General features: G+C 48.6%; 1 long non-coding RNA gene across 1 annotated transcript; it reads left to right on the plus strand.

Moving 5' to 3' along the window:
* Nucleotides 1-11,357: 11,357 nt before the first annotated feature.
* On the plus strand, nt 11,358-14,731 carry LOC135573901 (uncharacterized). Its single transcript, XR_010464988.1, has 9 exons — nt 11,358-11,753; nt 11,841-12,017; nt 12,108-12,169; nt 12,252-12,338; nt 12,426-12,467; nt 12,536-12,824; nt 12,922-13,474; nt 13,755-13,866; nt 13,961-14,731. It is a non-coding gene; the product is annotated as an uncharacterized LOC135573901 (long non-coding RNA).
* The last annotated feature ends 965 nt before the right edge of the window (nt 14,732-15,696 follow it).

Consider the following 15,696-nt stretch of genomic DNA (forward strand, 5'->3'; position numbering starts at 1 on the left):
CCTGTGTCTGGGTCCTAACCCTAGCCCTAACCGTAATGACATGTGTACAGCTCTGAATCAGGGCCTGTGTCTGGGTCCTAACCCTAGCCCTAACTGTAATGACATGTGTACAGCTCTGAATCAGGGCCCTGTGTCTGGATCCTAAACCTAGCCCTAACCATAATGACATGTGTACAGCTCTGAATCAAGGCCCTGTGTCTGGGTCCTAACCCTAGCCCTAACTGTAATGACATGTGTACAGCTCTGAATCAGGGCCCTGTGTCTGGGCCCTAAACCTAGCCCTAACTGTAATGACATGTGTACAGCTCTGAATCAGGGCCCTGTGTCTGGGTCCTAACCCTAGCCCTAACCGTAATGACATGTGTACAGCTCTGAATCAAGGCCCTGTGTCTGGGTCCTAACCCTAGCCCTAACCGTAATGACATGTGTACAGCTCTGAATCAAGGCCCTGTGTCTGGGTCCTAACCCTAGCCCTAACCGTAATGACATGTGTACAGCTCTGAATCAGGGCCTGTGTCTGGGTCCTAACCCTAGCCCTAACTGTAATGACATGTGTACAGCTCTGAATCAGGGCCCTGTGACTGGGTCCTAACCCTAGCCCTAACCGTAATGACATGTGTACAGCTCTGAATCAGGGCCCTGTGTCTGGGTCCTAACCCTAGCCCTAACCGTAATGACATGTGTACAGCTCTGAATCAAGGCCCTGTGTCTGGATCCTAAACCTAGCACTAACTGTAATGACATGTGTACAGCTCTGAATCAGGGCCCTGTGTCTGGGTCCTAAACCTAGCCCTAACCGTAATGACAAGTGTACAGCTCTGAATCAGGGCCCTGTGTCTGGGTCCTAAACCTAACCCTAGCCCTAACCGTAATGACATGTGTACAGCTCTGAATCAGGGCCCTGTGTCTGGGTCCTAAACCTAGCCCTAACCGTAATGACATGTGTACAGCTCTGAATCAGGGCCCTGTGTCTGGGTCCTAACCCTAGCCCTAACCGTAATGACATGTGTACAGCTCTGAATCAGGGCCCTGTGTCTGGGTCCTAACCCTAGCCCTAACCGTAATGACATGTGTACAGCTCTGAATCAGGGCCCTGTGTCTGGGTCCTAACCCTAGCCCTAACCGTAATGACATGTGTACAGCTCTGAATCAGGGCCCTGTGTCTGGGTCCTAACCCTAGCCCTAACCGTAATGACATGTGTACAGCTCTGAATCAGGGCCCTGTGTCTGGGTCCTAAACCTAGCCCTAACCGTAATGACATGTGTACAGCTCTGAATCAGGGCCTGTGTCTGGGTCCTAACCCTAGCCCTAACCGTAATGACATGTGTACAGCTCTGAATCAGGGCCCTGTGTCTGGGTCCTAACCCTAGCCCTAACCGTAATGACATGTGTACAGCTCTGAATCAGGGCCCTGTGTCTGGGTCCTAACCTAGCCCTAACCGTAATGACATGTGTACAGCTCTGAATCAGGGCCCTGTGTCTGGATCCTAAACCTAGCACTAACTGTAATGACATGTGTACAGCTCTGAATCAGGGCCCTGTGTCTGGGTCCTAAACCTAGCCCTAACCGTAATGACATGTGTACAGCTCTGAATCAGGGCCCTGTGTCTGGGTCCTAAACCTAACCCTAGCCCTAACCGTAATGACATGTGTACAGCTCTGAATCAGGGCCTGTGTCTGGGTCCTAACCCTAGCCCTAACTGTAATGACATGTGTACAGCTCTGAATCAGGGCCCTGTGTCTGGGTCCTAACCCTAGCCCTAACCGTAATGACATGTGTACAGCTCTGAATCAGGGCCCTGTGTCTGGGTCCTAACCCTAGCCCCTAACCGTAATGACATGTGTACAGCTCTGAATCAAGGCCCTGTGTCTGGGTCCTAAACCTAGCCCTAACTGTAATGACATGTGTACAGCTCTGAATCAGGGCCCTGTGTCTGGGTCCTAACCCTAGCCCTAACCGTAATGACATGTGTACAGCTCTGAATCAGGGCCCTGTGTCTGGGTCCTAAACCTAACCCTAGCCCTAACCGTAATGACATGTGTACAGCTCTGAATCAGGGCCCTGTGTCTGGGTCCTAAACCTAGCCCTAACCGTAATGACATGTGTACAGCTCTGAATCAGGGCCCTGTGTCTGGGTCCTAACCCTAGCCCTAACCGTAATGACATGTGTACAGCTCTGAATCAGGGCCCTGTGTCTGGGTCCTAACCCTAGCCCTAACCGTAATGACATGTGTACAGCTCTGAATCAGGGCCCTGTGTCTGGGTCCTAACCCTAGCCCTAACCGTAATGACATGTGTACAGCTCTGAATCAGGGCCCTGTGTCTGGGTCCTAACCCTAGCCCTAACCGTAATGACATGTGTACAGCTCTGAATCAGGGCCCTGTGTCTGGGTCCTAACCCTAGCCCTAACCGTAATGACATGTGTACAGCTCTGAATCAGGGCCCTGTGTCTGGGTCCTAACCCTAGCCCTAACTGTAATGACATGTGTACAGCTCTGAATCAGGGCCCTGTGACTGGGTCCTAACCCTAGCCCTAACCGTAATGACATGTGTACAGCTCTGAATCAGGGCCCTGTGTCTGGGTCCTAACCCTAGCCCTAACCGTAATGACATGTGTACAGCTCTGAATCAAGGCCCTGTGTCTGGATCCTAAACCTAGCACTAACTGTAATGACATGTGTACAGCTCTGAATCAGGGCCCTGTGTCTGGGTCCTAAACCTAGCCCTAACCGTAATGACAAGTGTACAGCTCTGAATCAGGGCCCTGTGTCTGGGTCCTAAACCTAACCCTAGCCCTAACCGTAATGACATGTGTACAGCTCTGAATCAGGGCCTGTGTCTGGGTCCTAACCCTAGCCCTAACTGTAATGACATGTGTACAGCTCTGAATCAGGGCCCTGTGACTGGGTCCTAACCCTAGCCCTAACCATAATGACATGTGTACAGCTCTGAATCAGGGCCCTGTGTCTGGGTCCTAACCCTAGCCCTAACCGTAATGACATGTGTACAGCTCTGAATCAAGGCCCTGTGTCTGGATCCTAAACCTAGCACTAACTGTAATGACATGTGTACAGCTCTGAATCAGGGCCCTGTGTCTGGGTCCTAAACCTAGCCCTAACCGTAATGACAAGTGTACAGCTCTGAATCAGGGCCCTGTGTCTGGGACCTAAACCTAACCCTAGCCCTAACCGTAATGACATGTGTACAGCTCTGAATCAGGGCCCTGTGTCTGGGTCCTAAACCTAGCCCTAACCGTAATGACATGTGTACAGCTCTGAATCAGGGCCCTGTGTCTGGGTCCTAACCCTAGCCCTAACCGTAATGACATGTGTACAGCTCTGAATCAGGGCCCTGTGTCTGGGCCCTAAACCTAGCCCTAACCGTAATGACATGTGTACAGCTCTGAATCAAGGCCCTGTGTCTGGGTCCTAACCCTAGCCCTAACTGTAATGACATGTGTACAGCTCTGAATCAGGGCCCTGTGTCTGGGCCCTAAACCTAGCCCTAACCGTAATGACATGTGTACAGCTCTGAATCAAGGCCCTGTGTCTGGGTCCTAACCCTAGCCCTAACTGTAATGACATGTGTACAGCTCTGAATCAGGGCCCTGTGTCTGGGTCCTAAACCTAGCCCTAACCGTAATGACATGTGTACAGCTCTGAATCAAGGTCCTGTGTCTGGGTCCTAAACCTAGCCCTAACCGTAATGACATGTGTACAGCCCTGAATCAGGGCCCTGTGTCTGGGTCCTAAACCTAGCCCTAACCGTAATGACATGTGTACAGCTCTGAATCAAGGCCCTGTGTCTGGGTCCTAAACCTAGCCCTAACTGTAATGACATGTGTACAGCTCTGAATCAGGGCCCTGTGTCTGGATCCTAAACCTAGCCCTAGCCCTTACCGTAATGACATGTGTACAGCTCTGAATCAGGGACCTGTGTCTGGGTCCTAACCCTAGCCCTAACCGTAATGACATGTGTACAGCTCTGAATCAGGGCCTGTGTCTGGGTCCTAACCCTAGCCCTAACCGTAATGACATGTGTACAGCTCTGAATCAGGGCCTGTGTCTGGGTCCTAAACCTAGCCCTAACTGTAATGACATGTGTACAGCTCTGAATCAGGGCCCTGTGTCTGGATCCTAAACCTAGCCCTAACCATAATGACATGTGTACAGCTCTGAATCAAGGCCCTGTGTCTGGGTCCTAACCCTAGCCCTAACTGTAATGACATGTGTACAGCTCTGAATCAGGGCCCTGTGTCTGGGCCCTTAACCTAGCCCTAACTGTAATGACATGTGTACAGCTCTGAATCAGGGCCCTGTGTCTGGGTCCTAACCCTAGCCCTAACCGTAATGACATGTGTACAGCTCTGAATCAAGGCCCTGTGTCTGGGTCCTAACCCTAGCCCTAACCGTAATGACATGTGTACAGCTCTGAATCAAGGCCCTGTGTCTGGGTCCTAACCCTAGCCCTAACCGTAATGACATGTGTACAGCTCTGAATCAGGGCCCTGTGTCTGGGTCCTAACCTAGCCCTAACTGTAATGACATGTGTACAGCTCTGAATCAGGGCCCTGTGTCTGGGTCCTAACCCTAGCCCTAACCGTAATGACATGTGTACAGCTCTGAATCAGGGCCCTGTGTCTGGGTCCTAAACCTAGCCCTAACCGTAATGACATGTGTACAGCTCTGAATCAAGGCCCTGTGTCTGGATCCTAAACCTAGCACTAACTGTAATGACATGTGTACAGCTCTGAATCAGGGCCCTGTGTCTGGGTCCTAAACCTAGCCCTAACCGTAATGACAAGTGTACAGCTCTGAATCAGGGCCCTGTGTCTGGGTCCTAAACCTAACCCTAGCCCTAACCGTAATGACATGTGTACAGCTCTGAATCAGGGCCCTGTGTCTGGGTCCTAAACCTAGCCCTAACCGTAATGACATGTGTACAGCTCTGAATCAGGGCCCTGTGTCTGGGTCCTAACCCTAGCCCTAACCGTAATGACATGTGTACAGCTCTGAATCAGGGCCCTGTGTCTGGGTCCTAACCCTAGCCCTAACCGTAATGACATGTGTACAGCTCTGAATCAGGGCCCTGTGTCTGGGTCCTAACCCTAGCCCTAACCGTAATGACATGTGTACAGCTCTGAATCAGGGCCCTGTGTCTGGGTCCTAACCCTAGCCCTAACCGTAATGACATGTACAGCTCTGAATCAGGGCCCTGTGTCTGGGTCCTAACCCTAGCCCTAACCGTAATGACATGTGTACAGCTCTGAATCAGGGCCCTGTGTCTGGGTCCTAACCCTAGCCCTAACTGTAATGACATGTGTACAGCTCTGAATCAGGGCCCTGTGTCTGGGTCCTAACCCTAGCCCTAACCGTAATGACATGTGTACAGCTCTGAATCAGGGCCCTGTGTCTGGGTCCTAACCCTAGCCCTAACCGTAATGACATGTGTACAGCTCTGAATCAGGCCCTGTGTCTGGGTCCTAAACCTAGCCCTAACCGTAATGACATGTGTACAGCTCTGAATCAGGGCCCTGTGTCTGGGTCCTAAACCTAGCCCTAACCGTAATGACATGTGTACAGCTCTGAATCAGGGCCCTGTGTCTGGGTCCTAACCCCTAGCCCTAACCGTAATGACATGTGTACAGCTCTGAATCAGGGCCCTGTGTCTGGGTCCTAAACCTAGCCCTAACCGTAATGACATGTGTACAGCTCTGAATCAGGGCCCTGTGTCTGGGTCCTAACCCTAGCCCTAACCGTAATGACATGTGTACAGCTCTGAATCAGGGCCCTGTGTCTGGGTCCTAAACCTAGCCCTAACCGTAATGACATGTGTACAGCTCTGAATCAGGGCCCTGTGTCTGGGTCCTAACCCTAGCCCTAACTGTAATGACATGTGTACAGCTCTGAATCAGGGCCCTGTGTCTGGGTCCTAACCCTAGCCCTAACCGTAATGACATGTGTACAGCTCTGAATCAGGGCCCTGTGTCTGGGTCCTAACCCTAGCCCTAACCGTAATGACATGTGTACAGCTCTGAATCAGGGCCTGTGTCTGGGTCCTAACCCTAGCCCTAACCGTAATGACATGTGTACAGCTCTGAATCAGGGCCCTGTGTCTGGGTCCTAAACCTAGCCCTAACTGTAATGACATGTGTACAGCTCTGAATCAGGGCCCTGTGTCTGGGTCCTAACCCTAGCCCTAACCGTAATGACATGTGTACAGCTCTGAATCAGGGCCCTGTGTCTGGGTCCTAAACCTAGCCCTAACCGTAATGACATGTGTACAGCTCTGAATCAGGGCCCTGTGTCTGGGTCCTAACCTAGCCCTAACCGTAATGACATGTGTACAGCTCTGAATCAGGGCCCTGTGTCTGGGTCCTAAACCTAGCCCTAACCGTAATGACATGTGTACAGCTCTGAATCAGGTCCTGTGTCTGGGTCCTAAACCTAGCCCTAACCGTAATGACATGTGTACAGCTCTGAATCAGGGCCCTGTGTCTGGGTCCTAAACCTAGCCCTAACCGTAATGACATGTGTACAGCTCTGAATCAGGGCCCTGTGTCTGGGTCCTAACCCTAGCCCTAACCGTAATGACATGTGTACAGCTCTGAATCAGGGCCCTGTGTCTGGGTCCTAAACCTAGCCCTAACCGTAATGACATGTGTACAGCTCTGAATCAGGGCCCTGTGTCTGGGTCCTAACCCTAGCCCTAACCGTAATGACATGTGTACAGCTCTGAATCAGGGCCCTGTGTCTGGGTCCTAAACCTAGCCCTAACCGTAATGACATGTGTACAGCTCTGAATCAAGGCCCTGTGTCTGGGTCCTAAACCTAGCCCTAACCGTAATGACATGTGTACAGCTCTGAATCAGGGCCCTGTGTCTGGGTCCTAACCCTAGCCCTAACCGTAATGACATGTGTACAGCTCTGAATCAGGGCCCTGTGTCTGGGTCCTAACCCTAGCCCTAACTGTAATGACATGTGTACAGCTCTGAATCAGGGCCCTGTGTCTGGGTCCTAACCCTAGCCCTAACTGTAATGACATGTGTACAGCTCTGAATCAGGGCCCTGTGTCTGGGTCCTAACCCTAGCCCTAACCGTAATGACATGTGTACAGCTCTGAATCAGGGCCCTGTGTCTGGGTCCTAAACCTAGCCCTAACCGTAATGACATGTGTACAGCTCTGAATCAAGGCCCTGTGTCTGGGTCCTAAACCTAGCCCTAACCGTAATGACATGTGTACAGCTCTGAATCAGGGCCCTGTGTCTGGGTCCTAAACCTAGCCCTAACCGTAATGACATGTGTACAGCTCTGAATCAGGGCCCTGTGTCTGGGTCCTAACCCTAGCCCTAACCGTAATGACATGTGTACAGCTCTGAATCAGGGCCCTGTGTCTGGGTCCTAACCCTAGCCCTAACCGTAATGACATGTGTACAGCTCTGAATCAGGGCCCTGTGTCTGGGCCCTAAACCTAGCCCTAACCGTAATTACATGTGTACAGCTCTGAATCAAGGCCCTGTGTCTGGGTCCTAACCCTAGCCCTAACTGTAATGACATGTGTACAGCTCTGAATCAGGGCCCTGTGTCTGGGTCCTAACCCTAGCCCTAACCGTAATGACATGAGTACAGCTCTGAATCAGGGCCCTGTGTCTGGGTCCTAACCCTAGCCCTAACCGTAATGACATGTGTACAGCTCTGAATCAGGGCCTGTGTCTGGGTCCTAACCCTAGCCCTAACCGTAATGACATGTGTACAGCCCTGAATCAGGGCCCTGTGTCTGGGTCCTAAACCTAGCCCTAACCGTAATGACATGTGTACAGCTCTGAATCAGGGCCCTGTGTCTGGGTCCTAACCCTAGCCCTAACCGTAATGACATGTGTACAGCTCTGAATCAAGGCCCTGTGTCTGGGTCCTAAACCTAGCCCTAACCGTAATGACATGTGTACAGCTCTGAATCAGGGCCCTGTGTCTGGGTCCTAAACCTAGCCCTAACCGTAATGACATGTGTACAGCTCTGAATCAGGGCCCTGTGTCTGGGTCCTAACCCTAGCCCTAACCGTAATGACATGTGTACAGCTCTGAATCAGGGCCCTGTGTCTGGGTCCTAAACCTAGCCCTAACCGTAATGACATGTGTACAGCTCTGAATCAGGGCCCTGTGTCTGGGTCCTAACCCTAGCCCTAACCGTAATGACATGTGTACAGCCCTGAATCAGGGCCCTGTGTCTGGGTCCTAAACCTAGCCCTAACCGTAATGACATGTGTACAGCTCTGAATCAGGGCCCTGTGTCTGGGTCCTAACCCTAGCCCTAACCGTAATGACATGTGTACAGCTCTGAATCAAGGCCCTGTGTCTGGGTCCTAAACCTAGCCCTAACCGTAATGACATGTGTACAGCTCTGAATCAGGGCCCTGTGTCTGGGTCCTAACACTTACCCTAACATTAATGACATGTGTACAGCTCTGAATCAGGGCCCTGTGTCTGGGTCCTAAACCTAGCCCTAACCGTAATGACATGTGTACAGCTCTGAATCAAGGTCCTGTGTCTGGGTCCTAAACCTAGCCCTAACCGTAATGACATGTGTACAGCCCTGAATCAGGGCCCTGTGTCTGGGTCCTAAACCTAGCCCTAACCGTAATGACATGTGTACAGCTCTGAATCAGGGCCCTGTGTCTGGGTCCTAACCCTAGCCCTAACCGTAATGACATGTGTACAGCTCTGAATCAAGGCCCTGTGTCTGGGTCCTAAACCTAGCCCTAACCGTAATGACATGTGTACAGCTCTGAATCAGGGCCCTGTGTCTGGGTCCTAACACTTACCCTAACATTAATGACATGTGTACAGCTCTGAATCAAGGCCCTGTGTCTGGGTCCTAAACCTAGCCCTAACCGTAATGACATGTGTACAGCTCTGAATCAAGGCCCTGTGTCTGGGTCCTAAACCTAGCCCTAACCGTAATGACATGTGTACAGCTCTGAATCAGGGCCCTGTGTCTGGGTCCTAACCCTAGCCCTAACCGTAATGACATGTGTACAGCTCTGAATCAGGGCCCTGTGTCTGGGTCCTAACCCTAGCCCTAACTGTAATGACATGTGTACAGCTCTGAATCAGGGCCCTGTGTCTGGGTCCTAACCCTAGCCCTAACCGTAATGACATGTGTACAGCTCTGAATCAGGGCCCTGTGTCTGGGTCCTAACACTTACCCTAACATTAATGACATGTGTACAGCTCTGAATCAAGGCCCTGTGTCTGGGTCCTAAACCTAGCCCTAACCGTAATGACATGTGTACAGCTCTGAATCAAGGCCCTGTGTCTGGGTCCTAAACCTAGCCCTAACCGTAATGACATGTGTACAGCTCTGAATCAGGGCCCTGTGTCTGGGTCCTAAACCTAGCCCTAACCGTAATGACATGTGTACAGCTCTGAATCAGGGCCCTGTGTCTGGGTCCTAACCCTAGCCCTAACCGTAATGACATGTGTACAGCTCTGAATCAGGGCCCTGTGTCTGGGTCCTAACCCTAGCCCTAACTGTAATGACATGTGTACAGCTCTGAATCAGGGCCCTGTGTCTGGGTCCTAACCCTAGCCCTAACCGTAATGACATGTGTACAGCTCTTAATCAGGGCCCTGTGTCTGGGTCCTAACCCTAGCCCTAACCGTAATGACAAGTGTACAGCTCTGAATCAGGGCCCTGTGTCTGGGCCCTAACCCTTACCTTAATGACTTGTGGAAAGCTCTGAGTCTGGTTCCTAACCCTAACATTAATGACATGTGGAAAGCTCTGAGACTGGGCCCTAAACCTAATGACATGTGGACAGCTCTACGTCTGCGCCCTAACCCTAACATTAATGACATGTGGAAAGCTCTACGTCTGGGCCCTAAACCTAACATTAATGACATGTGGAAAGCTCTGAGACTGGGCCCTAAACCTAATGACATGTGGACAGCTCTACGTCTGGGCCCTAACCCTAACATTAATGACATGTGGAAAGCTCTGAGACTCTGCCCTAACCCTAACATTAATGACATGTGGAAAGCTCTGAGACTGGGCCCTAACCCTAACATTAATGACATGTGGAAAGCTCTGAGACTGGGCCCTAAACCTAATGACATGTGGACAGCTCTACGTCTGGGCCCTAACTCTAACATTAATGACATGTGGAAAGCTCTGAGACTGGTTCCTAACCCCAACATTAATGACATGTGGAAAGCTCTGAGTCTGGTTCCTAACCCTAATGACATGTGGAAAGCTCTGAGACTGGGCCCTAAAACTAATGACGTGGAAATCTCTGAGACTGGGCCCTAACCCCAACATTAATGACATGTGGAAAGCTCTGAGTCTGGTTCCTAACCCCAACATTAATGACATGTGGAAAGCTCTGAGTCTGGTTCCTAACCCCAACATTAATGACATGTGGAAAGCTCTGAGACTGGGCCCTAAACCTAATGACATGTGGAAAGCTCTGAGACTGGGCCCTAACCCTAACATTAATGACATGTGGAAAGCTCTGAGACTGGTTCCTAACCCCAACATTAATGACATGTGGAAAGCTCTGAGTCTGGTTCCTAACCCTAATTACATGTGGAAAGCTCTGAGACTGGGCCCTAACCCTAACATTAATGACATGTGGAAAGCTCTGACACTGGGCCCTCACCCTAACATTAATTACATGTGGAAGCTCTGAGACTGAGCCCTAAACCTAATGACATGTGGAAAGCTCTGAGACTGGGCCCTAACCCTAACATATAGACAGCCCAGAGTCTGGGCCCGAACCCTAACCCTAATTGCATGTGAAGAGGTCTGAGTCTGGTCATAAACTCTAACCCTAATGACCTGTAGACAGCTCTGAGTCTTGACCTTAATCCAACCCTAGAGTTAAGGACATGTGGAAACCTCTGAGTCTTGACCTTAACCCCAACGACATGTGTTATTGTTGTGATGATGGAGAAGCCTTGCCAGGATATCACTGTGATATTGTTGGGATGATGGAGAAGCCTGGCCAGGATATCACTGTGTTATTGTTGTGATGATGGAGAAGCCTGGCCAGGATATCACTGTGTTATTGTTGTGATGATGGAGAAGCCTGGGGCCTGTTGCACAAAAGTAGAATTAAGACATCCGGGATAAATGACTCAGCTGAGCTCAATGAAGCCAAAACATGTGCGTCCAGGCTTAATTGGTTGCACAAAGACCAAGCCAGGATGAGCAGACACGGATTCATTAAGCCAGGTGAAACCAATCCTGGATAGGTGCGCGCTCACGGCTCACTCAAATAGACCCCGCCACAGATCACAGATTAACTGATTTACCATGGCAACTAGAGCCGCGTACTTTTCCCCGTCAGAAGCAAAAGAGAAAAAGCGTGGCAAAGTATTGCAGACCGCCTGAATGCGTAAGTAGTGCACAATTACACACTCACCGCTCCGCTGAAACATCACAATTACAATTCAAATATTTAATTCACATCTCCAAAAATGCAGTTGTACTGTAATTATGAAACGGTTAAATTTTTAATTGAAATGCACTGCAGATATGAGTGAAATTGTGTAAAGTAACTCCATCACACTGTATAAAGCTATGATACATTTTTTGATATTTTTACTGAAAACAAGACAAAAATACCAAGTAATTTTTTGCAGTGTGACTCCATTAAATGTGTGTGTGTGTGTGTGTGTGTAGATTAAACATGAACGGGCCAAAACGGACATGGCAGCAGGTCAAAATCAAATACAAGAACATTCTGCAGAATGGTATGGTCCCTGACTAATATTTAACAAAGCACAAGCATATATTGTACCCAGAAGGTGCCTGCTCACACATTGTCTGTACTGTTTTAGCAGTGAAAAAGAATACCCACAGACAAGGCACGGGTGGTGGGTCACCAAAGGCTGACCTTACCCCAGCAGAGGACATGGCCTTGGAGCTAAATAAAGGCAGGCCCGTCTTAGAGGGGATCCCTGGGGGGAAAGAGACGAGCATAGGTTCCTCCCAAGATGCCACCAGCTTCATTCAAGGTATGTCCTTCCATCTCTACATGGGATACAACCACATTCATATTGAATCAATTTGGACTGTCTGACTTTGGTTTACCTATTGCCTTGCAGTGCCTGGCAGCACTGTGTTCCTGTTAGAGCCACCAGCACAAGCACCAGACGATGCTGATCCAGTGAGTACTCCATCAAAGGCATACTGTAGGCCTGGCATGTCTTGTCTACTAGCTTCAATATGAATCCGATTAAATGTGATAGGGTGAAGGCCCCAGTGCAGCAGCAACAGCACATGATGGAGACGATGATGAGGAGGAGACCATCTCTCTGGATTCCAGAAGGCATGAGGTATCATGTTAAGACTGTGAAAGTACTATTTACTCTACAATGGTGAGGAGTCCTCATCAAAATCAAAAAATTGAATTTCTTTTACAGGACCCAGATGCTATACAGTGGGAAAACCAGCCTGGCAACATAGTGCGTATTAATAAAAGGACACCACATCCTGCCAAATTCCAGCTGCGCTAATTGTATTGTGTTCACAGAGCTCACAAGCTATCAGAAAGTTGTATGGCAACCACCTCCGGCGCCAAATAGAACTGGCAGACATAGACATTCAGTACAAGAAGAAAAAGATGGAAAATCTTGCACTGGAGTCCGAAATAAAAAAGAGGACAATTAGGAAACTGGACCTTGAAATAAAAAAACTTGAGAGGGAGGTGAGATATGCCTTCAATGTACACTGTATGCTAACTGTAACACAAATGTATTAATCATTATTTTTCTTTCCTCCCCCAGCTCCAAGAAGATGACACAGCTCAAAATAAAAATTAGGTATATTCTCGTAAAGTCAAGTGAGCCATGACATATGAGCTCTTATTGTGAGCACACAGGACGGTGGCATCTTTCTAAGGTTTTTTTATTTTCCCAGCAATCAGTACAACCAAGTCATCGTTATAAGGCATCGCCCTCTTTTGCCCACCCCCCAGCACCAGGTGTGGCCACTAGCCTATATGAAGGCCCAAAATTGTGTGTTCCTTTCTGCTCTGACAATGGCATGCCCATTCGTGCGAGATGTGGTGGATGAAGAAGCACTTGTGCTGAGGAGAGCCTTCAGGCGAGAAAGGGTCTTCAGGGACCGGTTGGACCCACTGGCCTTCCCTGATGACCATCTATATGAAAGATACAGGTTTTCTGCAGATGGCATCAGGTATCTATGCAGACTACTGGGTCCCAGGATTAAGCACCGCACTGCACGGAGCCATGCACTGAGTGTGGAGCAAATGGTTTGTGTGGCCTTGCACTTTTTTGCTAGTGGAGCCTTCCTGTACTCAGTGGGGATGCAGAACAGCTGAACAAGGCCACAATTTGCCGCACAATAAGGAGTGTGTGTCTGGCTATCAAAGCATTAGCAGATGTCTTCATCTCCTTCCCTGGCCACAGAAGACTCTGTGACATCAAAGAGGAGTTCTATAGGATTGCAGGTAAGAGGATCTACAAATTACAGGACAACTGTTAACACATAGTAGGATACTCATTACTTTGTGTGACAGGTTTCCCCAATGTCATTGGTGCAGTGGACTGCACACACATAAGGATAAAAGCCCCCTCAGGTGCCCATGAGGCCGATTTTGTGAATAGGAAATCCTTTCACAGCATTAATGTTCAGGTGAACATAACTTTTGATATTGTCCATTGACGAACACTCTGCATTGCCAGTGATGTGCATTGATTGGTGTAATATTCCTCATCTTATGATTTCAGATGGTCTGCAATGCTGACTGTGTGATCAGCAATGTTGTGGCAAAATGGCCTGGCTCAGTCCATGACTCCAGAATCTTTCGGGCCTCTGAAATCTATCAGTGCCTATCACAAGGTAAGCCACACAACCCCTATTTATAACCATCATGGCTGTGTCAAGAATATCACTGTGTTTATGAGGTAGTAATGATGAGATTTTGTGTTGACAGGTGAATTCTCTGGTGTGTTGCTGGGAGACAGGGGTATGGCTGCCAGCCTTTTCTCCTGACACCTTTCACAGACCCCCAGGAAGCACAGCAGGCCTACAACCATGCCCATGCCAGGACCAGGGCCAGAGTTGAAATGACCTTTGGCCTCCTGAAGGCACGCTTTCACTGCCTTCACAAATTAAGGGTCAGCCCTGTTAGGGCATGTGATATTACTGTGGCTTGTGCTGTCCTCCACAATGTGGCCTGCCTGAGGAAGGAGAGGGCCCCCAGAGTGCCACCAGTCATGGACTGGGACAATCCGGCAATCTTCCCTGATGACGACAGTGGTCGGCTGCTGAGGGACCAATATGTGTTGAATTATTTTAGTTAGTATGTGTGCTTTCAATTTTGGTTAAATATGTCCTGCGGTGGCAGAGGAATTTGGGTTTTTTTGGGTTCGTTTTTGACGAATTTGGCCTCTTATGATGTTTGTGCGGTATACTGTGTGTAATACAAGGCTGCAGGGAGGCTACTGCATCCATTCATTTGTCTGTTCAGTTGATGTGTATGGATTTGTCCTGCATTTATTTTAGTGTGCAGACATGCAGGGTGTGTTATATACAGACCTTTGAATGTGTATGTATCATTTTGTATAATATGCTTGGATTCTGTGCTTTCCATCTTGTAGAGTCACTGTGACTTCAGTTTCGAAAGGAGCTGATGGTTTACCTGCTTTGTTTTGTCCTTATTCAATAAAGGAACATAATGTTACACATTGTGTTTTTATATTCATATGGAATGTGTATTTGTTTATATGACAGAGTACTAGGGCCACACTGAAGAAAAAGGATAAAGTCATAAATTTATGAGGCTGGTTCTTTCTGCAGAAAAGCTACATATTGTTTTTACAGTTTTGATACTTATGACAATGTGATACTTAATATTCTGGCACATCAGCATGTCTTTGTTTATGAAACCATACTGAAGTACAATTTCACGAAATGCCCCACATCTGTCATTTTAACAACTGTCCTCCTTTAAAACAACTGGTTACAATATTATGACTTGTGTTTTTTTCCCCTCTGTGGCCCTAATATTCTATCATTTTATATATAGCCTTATAGTCTATGGGAAACTGTAAATTATCTAATGATAGCAACATCATCTAAAAATCTTTTTTTATCCAAAATCATTGAAATTAATGATCACAAACGTTTAAATAATAACAGTGGGTCTAGTTATATGTGATAACAATGTATAGTGAGCAGTGAAATAACTATTGGTTTCCATTTGTGGTGACTGCTGACTGACATTAGGGATGAGATTAAATAGATCCTGGAATTTAGCCTGGTCTGGAGCAGGCTAGCTCCACAGAATAAATCTCCATGGTAATTTATACCATAACATATCCTCCTGCCCCCTATCCATCTTTAGTGCAACCGGATTACGGATCAATTGAGCCAGGATCACCAAGATATCCTGGCTTAATCCCTTATCCTAGTTTTGTGCAACAGGCCCCTGGCCAGTGTTATTGTTGTGATGATGGAGAAGCCTGGCCAGGATATCACTGTGTTATTGTTGTGATGATGGAGAAGCCTGGCCAGGATATCACTGTGTTATTGTTGTGATGATGGAGAAGCCTGGCCAGGATATCACTGTGTTATTGTTGTGATGGAGAAGCCTGGCCAGGATATCACTGTGTTATTGTTGTGATGATGGAGAAGCCTGGCCAGGATATCACTGTGTTATTGTTGTGA

The sequence above is a fragment of the Oncorhynchus nerka genome, linkage group LG11 (genome assembly GCF_034236695.1).
Source record: "Oncorhynchus nerka isolate Pitt River linkage group LG11, Oner_Uvic_2.0, whole genome shotgun sequence".
Classification (NCBI taxonomy): Eukaryota; Metazoa; Chordata; class Actinopteri; order Salmoniformes; family Salmonidae; genus Oncorhynchus; species Oncorhynchus nerka.